This window comes from Macaca fascicularis, chromosome 8, assembly GCF_037993035.2.
Source record: "Macaca fascicularis isolate 582-1 chromosome 8, T2T-MFA8v1.1".
Taxonomy (NCBI): domain Eukaryota; kingdom Metazoa; phylum Chordata; class Mammalia; order Primates; family Cercopithecidae; genus Macaca; species Macaca fascicularis.
Genome location: NC_088382.1, coordinates 45,052,696 through 45,064,366, shown reverse-complemented (window position 1 = coordinate 45,064,366; position 11,671 = coordinate 45,052,696).

Below are 11,671 nucleotides of genomic sequence, written 5' to 3'. Positions count from 1 at the left end.
CTCCTGTTCTTGGTACTTCCAATAAGCTCTAGGTTTTCAACTGACTCTCATTGCATAAGAGTTGTTTTTCTCTATTTACATTAGTTAATGCCAAGTATTTAACTCAGCGTGATCCTGGCATTGCTATCAAAGCAAATGTAGAGTAAAATAGCAGTTGTTTAGACAGCTATTTAGATCTCTTTTTGTCAGGATTGTGTGCATTTATCTTGCACACTGAAACCCCCCAAACCTGGCTAAACACACAAACATATGTAAAAGTTTCAAAGATCCTAAAAACCTTTCACCCACAGAGACCTTGAGTTGGAAGAACATATTGAACCAAAGTTAGACCTGGAAATGATCTACCATGATCAAAGCAATCTCACTGCTTAACATAGTTGGAAACCAGGCAGTTGGGCAGGCATTGCCTCTGTAGGTGCCATGGGAACAGGTCAAGGTCAGAACTTATTTTTGCTGGACAAACAGTGTGGGGTCAGGGAAAGGTAACTGATTTTCTGAGTCAGAAGTGCTAGATTGCACAAGCTTGGCCATACTGCCTGCCAGTGACTATGGAAACACTGAAGCTTTTATATCAGCAAATGGGATAATGGTAACTGTCTATGTCAATGTATTGTTGTAAGAAGATGAACACAACATCTTATACATCTTATATACGTGGGATACTTTGACTTCTCAAAACCTCTTTTTTTTTTGAGACGGGGTCTCTGACAACCAGGCTGGAGCACAGTGGTGCCATCTCAGTTCACTGCAACCTCCACCACCTCCTGGGTTCAAGTGATCCTCCTACCTCAGCTTCCTGAGTAGCTGGGACTACAGTCAAAAAACTTTGTGTTTTTTTTGTTTTTTTTTTTTGAGATGGAGTCTCACTCTGTCACCCAGGCTGGAGTGCAGTGGTGCAATCTTGGCTCACTGCAACCTCCGCCTCCCATGTTCAAGTGATTCTCGCGTCTCAGCCTCCCAAGTAGCTGGGACTACAGGTGCGCACCACCACACCTGGCTAATTTTTGTGATTTTAGTAGAGATGGGGTTTCACCATGTTGGTAAGGCTGATCTCAAACTCCTGACCTCAGGTGGTCCACCTGCCTTGGCCTCCCAAAGTGCTGGGATTACAGGCATAAGCCACTGCATTTGGCCATTTTTTTGTATTTTTAGTACAAATGGGGTTTCACCATGTTGGCGAGGCTGGTCTCAAATTCCTGAACTCTTAGAAAGAATGTTGAAAAACCAAAATTCAGGCTGGGCGTGGTGGCTCACGCCTGTAATCCAAACACTTTGGGAGGCTGAGGCAGGCAGATCACTTGAGGTCAGGAGGTCCAGACCAGCCTGGCCAACATGACAAAACCCCATCTCTACTAAAAATACAAAAAAGCCACCCACCTTGGCCTCCCAAAGTGCCAGGATTATAGGGCTGAGCCACCGCACCCTGCCTCAAAAACCTTTTAGTACCTTATTTTATTTTGTTAGAGACAGGGTCTGGCTCTGTTGCCCAGGCTGGAGTGCAGTGGTACAATCATAGCTCACTGTAGCCTCCAACTCCTGGGCTCAAGCCATTCTCTCCCAAGCCTCCTGAGTAGCTAGGACTAAAGGTGCATGCCACAACACCAGGCTAATTTTTTAAATTTTTTGTAGAGATGGGGGATTGGTATGTTGTCCAGGCTGATCTCGAACTCCTGGCCTCAAGCTAGTCTCCCTCCTCAGCCTCCCAAAATACTGGGATTACAGGCATGAGCCACTGCACCTAGCCAAAAACCTTTTAATACTTCATCTCACTTTTTCCCTATAGCAAACTTTTTATGTTGGTGTTATTACTAGCTCCGGTTTATAGATAAGGAAGTAATTTCTCCACAGCTGCTGAGTTAATAAAAATGCAGATTCTGGACCTGAGCTTCACTTTCTGACTCCAAGTCACAGGATCATTTCATTGTACCCTGCTCCTTGTGAAAATATTTTGAAAAACAAGAACTGCCTCTCAATGTAAGGAATTAGTATTAATATTCTGGAAGAGATGTATGGAACCATGCATAAATCTACAAAAGACTGCTGCATGTAGGCAGATTGGAAACTGGAAGGAAACTCCAGAGACTTTCTGATCCCACCTTTTGCAAATGTTGGGTGAGCAGCTGTTTAAACCTTTCAGGACAGAAGAATATCTATTAATTTTTCTGTTGTGTCTAAGACTATATCTCTTACAACCTTCTTCGGTAGACCATTCCAGCATTGGGTTTGCCTTTTCTTCCTGATGCAGCATAGGCTTTTCTAGTCTTCATAAATAGCTCTAGGTTTGGCTTTGTCACTTTACTGACTCATTTGTCCTGGTATATGTTCTGGGTATTCTGACTTAGGTTAGAAAACCTGCTTGCTTTTTATAAGAATCCCAGTTTCTTTTCCATTGCTTTCTATCAGTCACCCAGGCTGGAGTGCAGTGGTACGATCACGGCTCACTGCAGCCTTGACCTCTCGGGCTCAAGCGATCCTCCCACCTCAGACTCCTGAGTATCTGGGACCACAGGCTAATTTTGTGTAGAGATAGGGTCTCACTGTGTTGCCCTGGCTGATCTCAAACTCCTGAGTTTAAGTAAGTGATCCTCTGGCCTCGGCCTCCCAAAGGGCAGAGATTACAGGGGTGAGGCACTGGGCCTGGCCAACTTTTTTTTTTTTGAGACAGAGTCTCACTCCGTCCCTCAGGCTGGAGTGCACTGGCACCATCTCGGCTCACTGCAACCTCTGCCTCCCGGGTTCGAGCGATTCTCCTGCCTCAGCCTCCCAAGTAGCTGGGATTATAGGCATGCACCACCACTCCTGGCTTTTTTGTATTTTTAGTAGAGACAGGGTTTTGTCATGTTGGCCAGGCTGGTCTGGACCTCGTGACCTCAGGTGATCGGCCCGCCTCGGCCTCCCAAAGTGCTTGGATTACAGGTGTGAGCCACCACGCCCAGCCTGAATTTTGGTTTTTCAACATTCTTTCTAAAAACCCAACTTGATTAATTCCTTTCATCTTCCTTTCTTACCCTTTCCTCCTTAATTTTTTTATCCCACTAAACTAATTTGTTCCTAAAAGCCAGAATGAAATTGGATCATGAGATCTTGTTTATGACCACAGGTAAACTGCTGGTCTCCTCCCAGGTCATCATGACCCACTCCTGGCTGTTCTGGCTAATCCACTAAAATTAAGCAGTTTAATTTTAAAGGTCACTGGAGTGTAGCCTAAGGTGTCTTGGCTGGCTGTGAATGACAAGCAGTAAGGAAGGCCCAGGTTCCTACCCGATAGAGGATGGAGTGACATCTTTCTTACAGATGGATGTCTGTAAATCTCTTGACTGGGCTGTCCACTGTTTTATCTTCTTCAAAGTCAAGAGGCTTGCCTCAGCCAGGTGCAGTGGTTTATGCCTGTAACCCCAGCACTTTGCGAGGCTGGGGCAGGAGGATTCCTTGGGCCCAGGAGTTCAAGAAGAGGCTGGGCAACATGACAAAACTCCAACTCTACAAAAAATACAAAAATATTAGCTGGGCGTGGTGGTGCGCACCTATAGTCCCAGCTACTTGAAAGGCTGAGATGGGAAGATTGACTGAGCCTGGGAGGTTGAGGCTGCAATAAGCCATGATTATGCCACTGCACTCCAACGTAGGCAACAGAATGAGACCCTGTCTCAATAAAGGAAGGAAGGAAGGAAGGAAGGAAGGAAGGAAGGAAGGAAGGAAGGAAGGAAGGAAGGAAAAGAAAAAAGGAAGGAAGGGGCTTGCTTCATGTTCAGGGAACACTTCTTTTGAGTTAAGTGGTTTTACTCTACTTTGTGCTTTTTAAAAAATGAACAACTGTTTAGCATTGTTCTAAAAATTCTTCAAATTTAAAGAACAGGCCAGGCGCAGTGGCTCACACCAGTAGTCCCAGCACTTTGGGAGGCTGCTGAGGCGGGTGGATCACCTGAGGTCAGGAGTTCGAGACCAACCCGGCCAACATGGTTGTATTAGGGTTCTCTAGGGGGATAGAACTAATAGGATATATATATATATATATATATATATATATATATATATATATATATATATAAAATAGGATATATATATATAAAAAATAGGATATATATATATATATGAGTTTATTAAGTATTAATTTATACAATCACAAGGTCCCACAATAGGCCATCTGCAAGCTGAGGAGCAAGGAGAGTCAGTCTGAGTCCCCAAACTGAAGAACTTGGAGTCCAATGTTCGAGGGTAGGAAGCATCCAGCATGGGAGAAAGACGTAGGGTGGGAGGTTAGGCCAGTCTCTCCTTTTCACATTTTTCTGCCTGCTTATATTCACTGGCAGCTGATTAGATTGTGCCAACCAGATTAAGGGTGGATCTGCCTTTCCCAGCCCACTGACTCAAGTGTTCATCTCTTTTGGCAACACCCTCACAAATACACCCAGGATCAAAACTTTGTATCCTTCAATCTAATCAAGTTGACACCCATTAACGGTCACAGTGGTGAAACACCATATCTCTACTAAAAATACAAAAAAATTAGCCAGGTGTGGTAGCCTCTGCCTACTCAGGCGGCTGAGGCAGGAGAATTGCTTGAACTCAGGGGGTGGAGGTTGCAGTGAGCAGAGATTGGTGCCACTGCACTCCAGCCTGGGTGACAGTGAGACTACATCTCAAAAAAAATAAAAAAATAAAAAAATAAAAAATTTAAAGAACATATTTACTTTTTTTTTTCCTGTTCTCCACTACTTAGGCTAAAGAAGCCTTTTCTGCACTAGGCCCGTTTTTTGTTTTTGTTTTTTTAAATTATTATTATACTTTAAGTTCTAGGGTACACGTGCACAACGTGCAGGTTTGTTACATATGTATACATGTGCCATGTTTGCGTGCTGCACCCGTTAACTCGTCATTTACTTTAGGTATATCTCCTAATGCTATCCCTCCCCCATCCCGACTCCATGACAGGCCCCAGTGCGTGATGTTCCCCACCCTGTGTCCAAGTGTTCTCATTGTTCAATTCCCACCTATGAGTGAGAACATGCGGTGTTTGGTTTTCTGTCCTTGCGGTAGTTTGCTCAGAATGATGGTTTCCAGCTTCATCCATGTCCCTACAAAGGACATGAACTCATCCTTTTTTATGGCTGCATAGTATTCCATGGTGTATATGTGCCACATTTTCTTAATCCAGTCTATCAGTGATGGACATTTGGGTTGGTTCCAGGTCTTTGCTATTGTGAATAGTGCCACAATAAACATACATGTGCATGTGTCTTTATAGCAGCATGATTTATAATCCTTTGGGTATATGCCCAGTAATGGGATCACTGGGTCAAATGGTATTTCTAGTTCTAGATCCTTGAGGAATTGCCACACTGTCTTCCACAATGGTTGAACTAGTTTACAGTCCCACCAACAGTGTAAAAGTGTTCCTATTTCTCCACGTCCTCTCCAGCACCTGTTGTTTCCTGACACTTTAATTAATGATTGCCATTCTAACTGGTGTGAGATGGTATCTCATTGTGGTTTTGATTTGCATTTCTCTGATGGCCAGTGATGATGAGCATTTTTTCATGTGTCTGTTGGCTGTATAAATGTCTTTTGAGAAGTGTCTGTTCATATCCTTTGCCCACTTTTTGATGGGATTGTTTGATTTTTTCTTATACATTTGCTTAAGTTCTTTGTAGATTCTGGATATTAGCCCTTTGTCAGATGGGTAAACCGTAAAAATTTTCTCCCATTCTGTAGGTTGCCTTGCCTGTTCACTCTGATAGTAGTTTCTTTTGCTGTGCAGAAGTTCTTTAGTTTAATTAGATCCCATTTGTCAGTTTTGGCTTTTGTTGCCATTGCTTTTGGTGTTTTAATCATGAAGTCCTCGCCCATGCCTATGGCCTGAATGGTATTGCCTAGGTTTTCTTCTAGGGTTTTTATGGTTTTAGGTCTAACATTTAAGTCTTTAATCCATCTTGAATTAATTTTTGTATAAGGTGTAAGGAAGGGATCTAGTTTCAGCTTTCTACATATGGCTAGCCAGTTTTCCCAGCATAGGCCTGTTTTCTAGACAAGTTATTGTTTTGCTCAGTCATTTAACTCCACCATCAAGAAGGAAGCACAAACACTAACATTTTATTGGTGGTTATTTTAGGATGGTGAAATGTTAGGTGATTTTTGTTTTCTTCTCTCAGTTTTTCTTTCTAAACTATTGACAATGGCATATATATTTTAGTAATTTAAATAGTTATTTAAAGTTAAAACTAAAAGCTATAGAGCCGGGCATGGTGGCTGACGCACATAATTCCAGCACTTTGGGAGGCCAAGGTGGGCAGATCACAAGACCAGGAGTTCGAAACCAGCCTGGTCAATATGGTGAAATCCTGTCTCTACTAAAAATACAAAAGTTAGTCAGGCATGGTGGCAGGCATCTGTAGTCCCAGCTACTTGGGAGGCTGAGGCAGGAGAATTGCTTGAACCTGGGAGGCGGAGGTTGCAGTGAGCTGAGATCGTGCCACTGCCCTCCAGCCGGGGCGACAGCGTAAGACTCCATCTCAAAAAAAAAAAAAAAAAAAAAAAAACTAAACTAAACTAAAATCTATAGCAAATACGGTGGTTTTAGATGTAGACCAAATTAACAGACTAATAGAAATGAACAGCCAAACACACACACACACACACACACACACACACACACACACACACACGGTAGCATTAAAAGTCAGGACGAAAGAATGGACTGTTCAATAAAACATACCTGAACAGGTCAGGCATGGTGGCTCATACCTACAACCCCACACTTTGGGAGGATAAGGCAGGAGGATGGGTTGAGCCCAGTAGTTTGAGACCTAGACAGACTCTCAGTGTGTTGAGAGTCATAGTGAGAGTCTGTCTCTACAAAAAATTTAAAAATTAGCTGGACATGGTGGTGCGTGCCTGTAGTCCTAGCTATTTAGGAGGTGGAGGTGAGAGAATTGCTCAAGCCAGGAGGACGGGGTTGCACTTCTGCCTGGGCAACAGAGCGAGACCCCTGCCTTTATATACAAATGTGTATATATACACACATATATGTGCGCACATATATAATATAAAATATAAAATATATATATATATACACACACACGCGCGCACATATGTGTGTATATATACACATTTTATTCCCATTTTATGTGTGTGTGTGTGAGACACACAGCGTAAGACTCCATCTCAAAAAATGTGTGTATATATACACACACACACACATAAAATGGGAATAAAATGGGATGATTAGCTATCATATGGAGGAAAGTTCAATTCTTACATCACACCACATCCCCAAATTAATTTTGGGTGGATTAAATACCTAAATGTAAAAAGTAAAACTAAAGTTTTGGAAGAAAATATTGGAAACTCTATTTATGTCCTTGGGATAAGACTCCTTAAGTAATATATCATAACCAAAGACCATTAAGAAAATTGACTCCATTCAGTTGACTACTTCTGTGGGATAAAAGGCACAATAAGAAGAGATAGGCTGGACGTGGTGGCTCACGCCTGTAATCCCAGCAATTTGGGAGGCCAAGGCAGGCAGATCACTTGAGCCCAGAAGTTTGAGACCAGCCTGGGCAACATGGCAAAACTCTGTCTCTACAAAAAATACAAAAAATTAGCTGGGTGTGGTGGTGTGCGTGTGTAGGTAGGGTGCGTCTATAGCCACTCAGGAGGCTGAGGTGGGAGAATCACGTGCCCCTGCAACTGAGTGAGACCCTGTTTCCAAAAAAGCTGAATGACACACCACAGAAAATATCTGCAATGCATGTGACCAACAACAAAGGATCAGTATACACAATATATAAAGTATATTACAATAATCCTACTTAATCCCTAATGAAGCAGTGGTTGTAGTAGCAAAAGTTTGGAAACAATCTAATCATTTCTAGGGAATTGTTTAAGTACATTATAGTGTCCAGATAACGAGATTGCATGTAGCTTGGCCAAGCATCATGCTTGTATCCCAGCACTCTGGGAGGCCAAGGTATGTGGATCACCTGAGGTCAGGAGCTCCAGACCAGCCTGGCCAACATAGGGAAACCCCATCTGTTAAAAATACAAAAAAAAAAAAAAAGAAAAAAAAAAAAATTAGCCAGGTGTAGTGGTGCATGCCTGTAGTCCCAGCTACTTGGGAGGCTGAGGCAGGAGAACTGCTTGATCTTGGGATGTGAAGACTGCGGGTGAGCTGAGATTGTGCCACTACACTCCAGCCTGGGTGACAGAGCAAGACTCTGTCTGGAAAAAAAAAAAAAAAATTGCATGTAGCTGAAAGAGGAAGCTAGGACATCACTTTACTCCTCTTCCAACTAATAACATCTTTTTAAATATACCACTGCACTGATTAATGTAATTATTATTAAACTCAGATATTCTAGACTCTTCTGTCTTTAATTTCCCACCCACCTCCAATCTAAATGGTTGTCCTCTCCTCTCAGACGTGCCTATTGCTAACATTTTTTTCAAATCTGCAATGTTACTTTATATTGCTACTAGTTCCTTGCTGAAATTCTTGAGTTCATCTTTTATCTCCACAAGCACGGTTGTTTTCCAGACTGTCTGGAGTACCTGTTTGTATTATCTGTTGCTTCTGTTGGTTCTAATTCATATTTTTTCTCCATATGTGCCTAGACACTGTATTTGAAAAAATACTAATATAAGTCATTTGAGGACAGGCATCGTGGCTCACATCTGTAATCTCAGCACTTTGGCAGGCTAAGACGGGTGGATCACCTGAGGTCAGGAGTTCGAGAGCAGCCTGGCTAACACAGGTGAAACCTCGTCTCTACTAAAAATACAAAAATTAGTGGAGGTTGATGTGAGCCAATATCACGCCACTGCTCCAGCCTGGGCTACGAAGTGAGATGCTATTTGTCCTCAGAGATGATTTTAGTTTACTTCTTGAAGGCACCAGCAATCTGGATAGCTCTAATTCAGTTTATAATTTTGAGATTTTCAGGGCCATCTACATGATTCAAAGCTGGACTAACATCTGTGTGTGTGAGGGGTGGTTGACTTCTAATTCACTTTTACTCCTAGTTTGTATTATACAATGTAATACTATGTATTATTTATACACTTATACAATGTAATACTATGTATTACAATATATAGTAATTCTGCAGGGTGGTTGACCAGAACTCCCAGCCTTCATAGGCACTAAACTCTAGCATTGCCCCTCTAGTCCCACTGGGTTGGAGGTGCTTCATGATTTTTCTTCCACAGACCCCTTTGGTAGTCTGATGAAGCTATGACTCCTTCTCAGAACTATGTACCTATACATATACATTTTATATATGTATGTTATATACTTTTTATATGTACATATGTATGTGGGTGTCAGAGTGTGTGTGTATGTGTTTATTTGGAGACAGGGTCTCATTCTGTCACCCAGGCATGATCACGGCTCACTGCAGCCTTGACCTCCTGGCCTCAAGTGATCCTCCCAACTTAGCCTCCTGAGTAGCTGGGATTACAGGTGCATGCCATCACGCCCAGCTAACTTTTGCATTTTTTGTAGAGATGGGGTCTATGTTGCCCAGGCTACTCTCAAACTCCTGGGCTCAAGTGATCCTCCCACTTTGACCTCCCAAAGTGAAAACAGTATTTTTAAATGCATAAATAAAATATGTAATATCAAAGAAAACCTATTATGTTGAAATACAGTGATCAAAACATTAAAAAACAAATTTGCAGTAACAGTAGTACATGTGCTTCATGTACATGCAGCAGGTGTAATGATGGCTGAAATTTTAAAATAGGAACGTAAATGACATTTTGATATCTGTAACAACTGTAAATGTGGTAGGAAAATATCTGATTTCTGTTGGTGACAAAGTCACAAGTACTGATAATATTACTGTGGCTTATCAGTACTTGTGACTTTGTTACCAACTGATAATATTAGTGTGGCTTGGCTAGGCGCAGTGGCTCACGCCTGTAACTCTATCACTTTGGGAGGCTGAGACAGGCAGATCACTGAGGTCAGGAGTTCGAGACCAGCCTGGCCAATGGTTGCAGTGAGCTGAGATTGCGCCACTGCACTCCAGCCTGGGTGACAGAGCGAGACTCCGTCTCAAAAAAAAAAAAAAATAAAATATATATATATATATATATATATATAAATAAATATATATATACACACACAATTACATATATAATTACATATACATATAATTATATATATGTAATCACATATATAATATATATAAAACTGTGGCTTGTTGCCTAGATTCATAATAGAAGGGAAGTCTAAGCTTCATTTAGAAGTTAGTGCAAAAAAAGAAAATGTAATTTTTTTCTTAGCCAAGTTCATCAATCTTCTCAATTGCAAGGTCCATGAAACCCAGATTTAAAATCACTGCTTGAGGCTGTTGGAAGCACTGCTGTCTCTCAGCTACCACTTGGCCTGGGCAAATGCTGTATTCACCTCTCTTGACTGTGGTCTTCTAGACCTTGGTGCAACAATTCCTCACTAGCTTGTTAGTTCCTTGATGGCTTTAGAAAAATGCTTTTTATGTTTCACCCAGTGTTTGTCTTCACTGAGAATGATCCATATGGCCTAGTCTACCACTACAGCAGTAGAAAAGGCCCTGTACACTGCCAGATTACCTCTGCCTGCATGTACTACAAGGCCTTCTTTCCTCCTGGCTTGGATTTGCCCACACAGCCCTGGCTTCTAACCCTCCAGTGTGACCTCCATTTTCCACAGTGACCAGAGGGATTTCTCTGTGAATTGGATTTCTAAAAACGTAAAACTGGTCTGGGCCTGGTGGCTTACACTTGTAATCCCAGCATTTTGGGAGGCCAAGGCAGGCGGATCACTTGAGGTTAGGAATTCCAGACCAGCCTGGCCAACATAGAGAAACCCCATCTCTGCTAAAAATACAAAAATTAGCTGGGTGTGGTGGCACATGCCTGTAGTTCCACCTACTCCGGAGGCTGAGACATGAGAACTGCTCAAACCGAGGAGGTGGAGGCTGCAGTGAGCCAAGATTGTGCCATTGCACTCCAGCCTGGGTGACAGAGCAAGACTGCCTCAAAAATAAACAAACAAACAAATAAAAATAAATAAATAAATATGCAAAAAAAAAAAAAAAAAAGTAAAATGGATCCTATCGGGTGGGCACAATGGCTCATGCCTGTAATCCCAGCACTTTGGGAGGCTGAGGCAGGCAAATCACCTGCGGTCAGGAGTTCGAGACCAGCCTGACCAAAATGGTGAAACCCCATCTCTACTGAAAATACAAAACTTAGCCAGGCGTGGTGGCACATGCCTGTAATTCCAGCTACTTGGGAGGCTGAGGCAGGAGAATCACTTGAATCTGGGAGGCGGAGGTTGCAGTGAGCCGAGATTATGCCACTGCACTCCAGCCTGGGGAACAAGAGTGAAACTCTGTCCCCCCGGCCAAAAAAAAAAAAGAACTGATTATATCAAAGAGGCTTCCAAATGTTTTCATGCAAAATTCATATATTTTTAGCATGACAAATCAGACTCCTGAAGACTTTTGTCTGAAAACCTGGAATTACTCTTGGAGTAAGACTCCTCCAAGACAGGAAACTGCCTCTCCTACCACCCCTGACTCTTGTCTGATGCACCTGCCATGCCCAACTCCTGGGAGTTTCCAGAGTGCTGGATCCACCCTGTGGCTTCTGTGCCTTTGCACATGACCTTTCTGCCTCCAGTAGC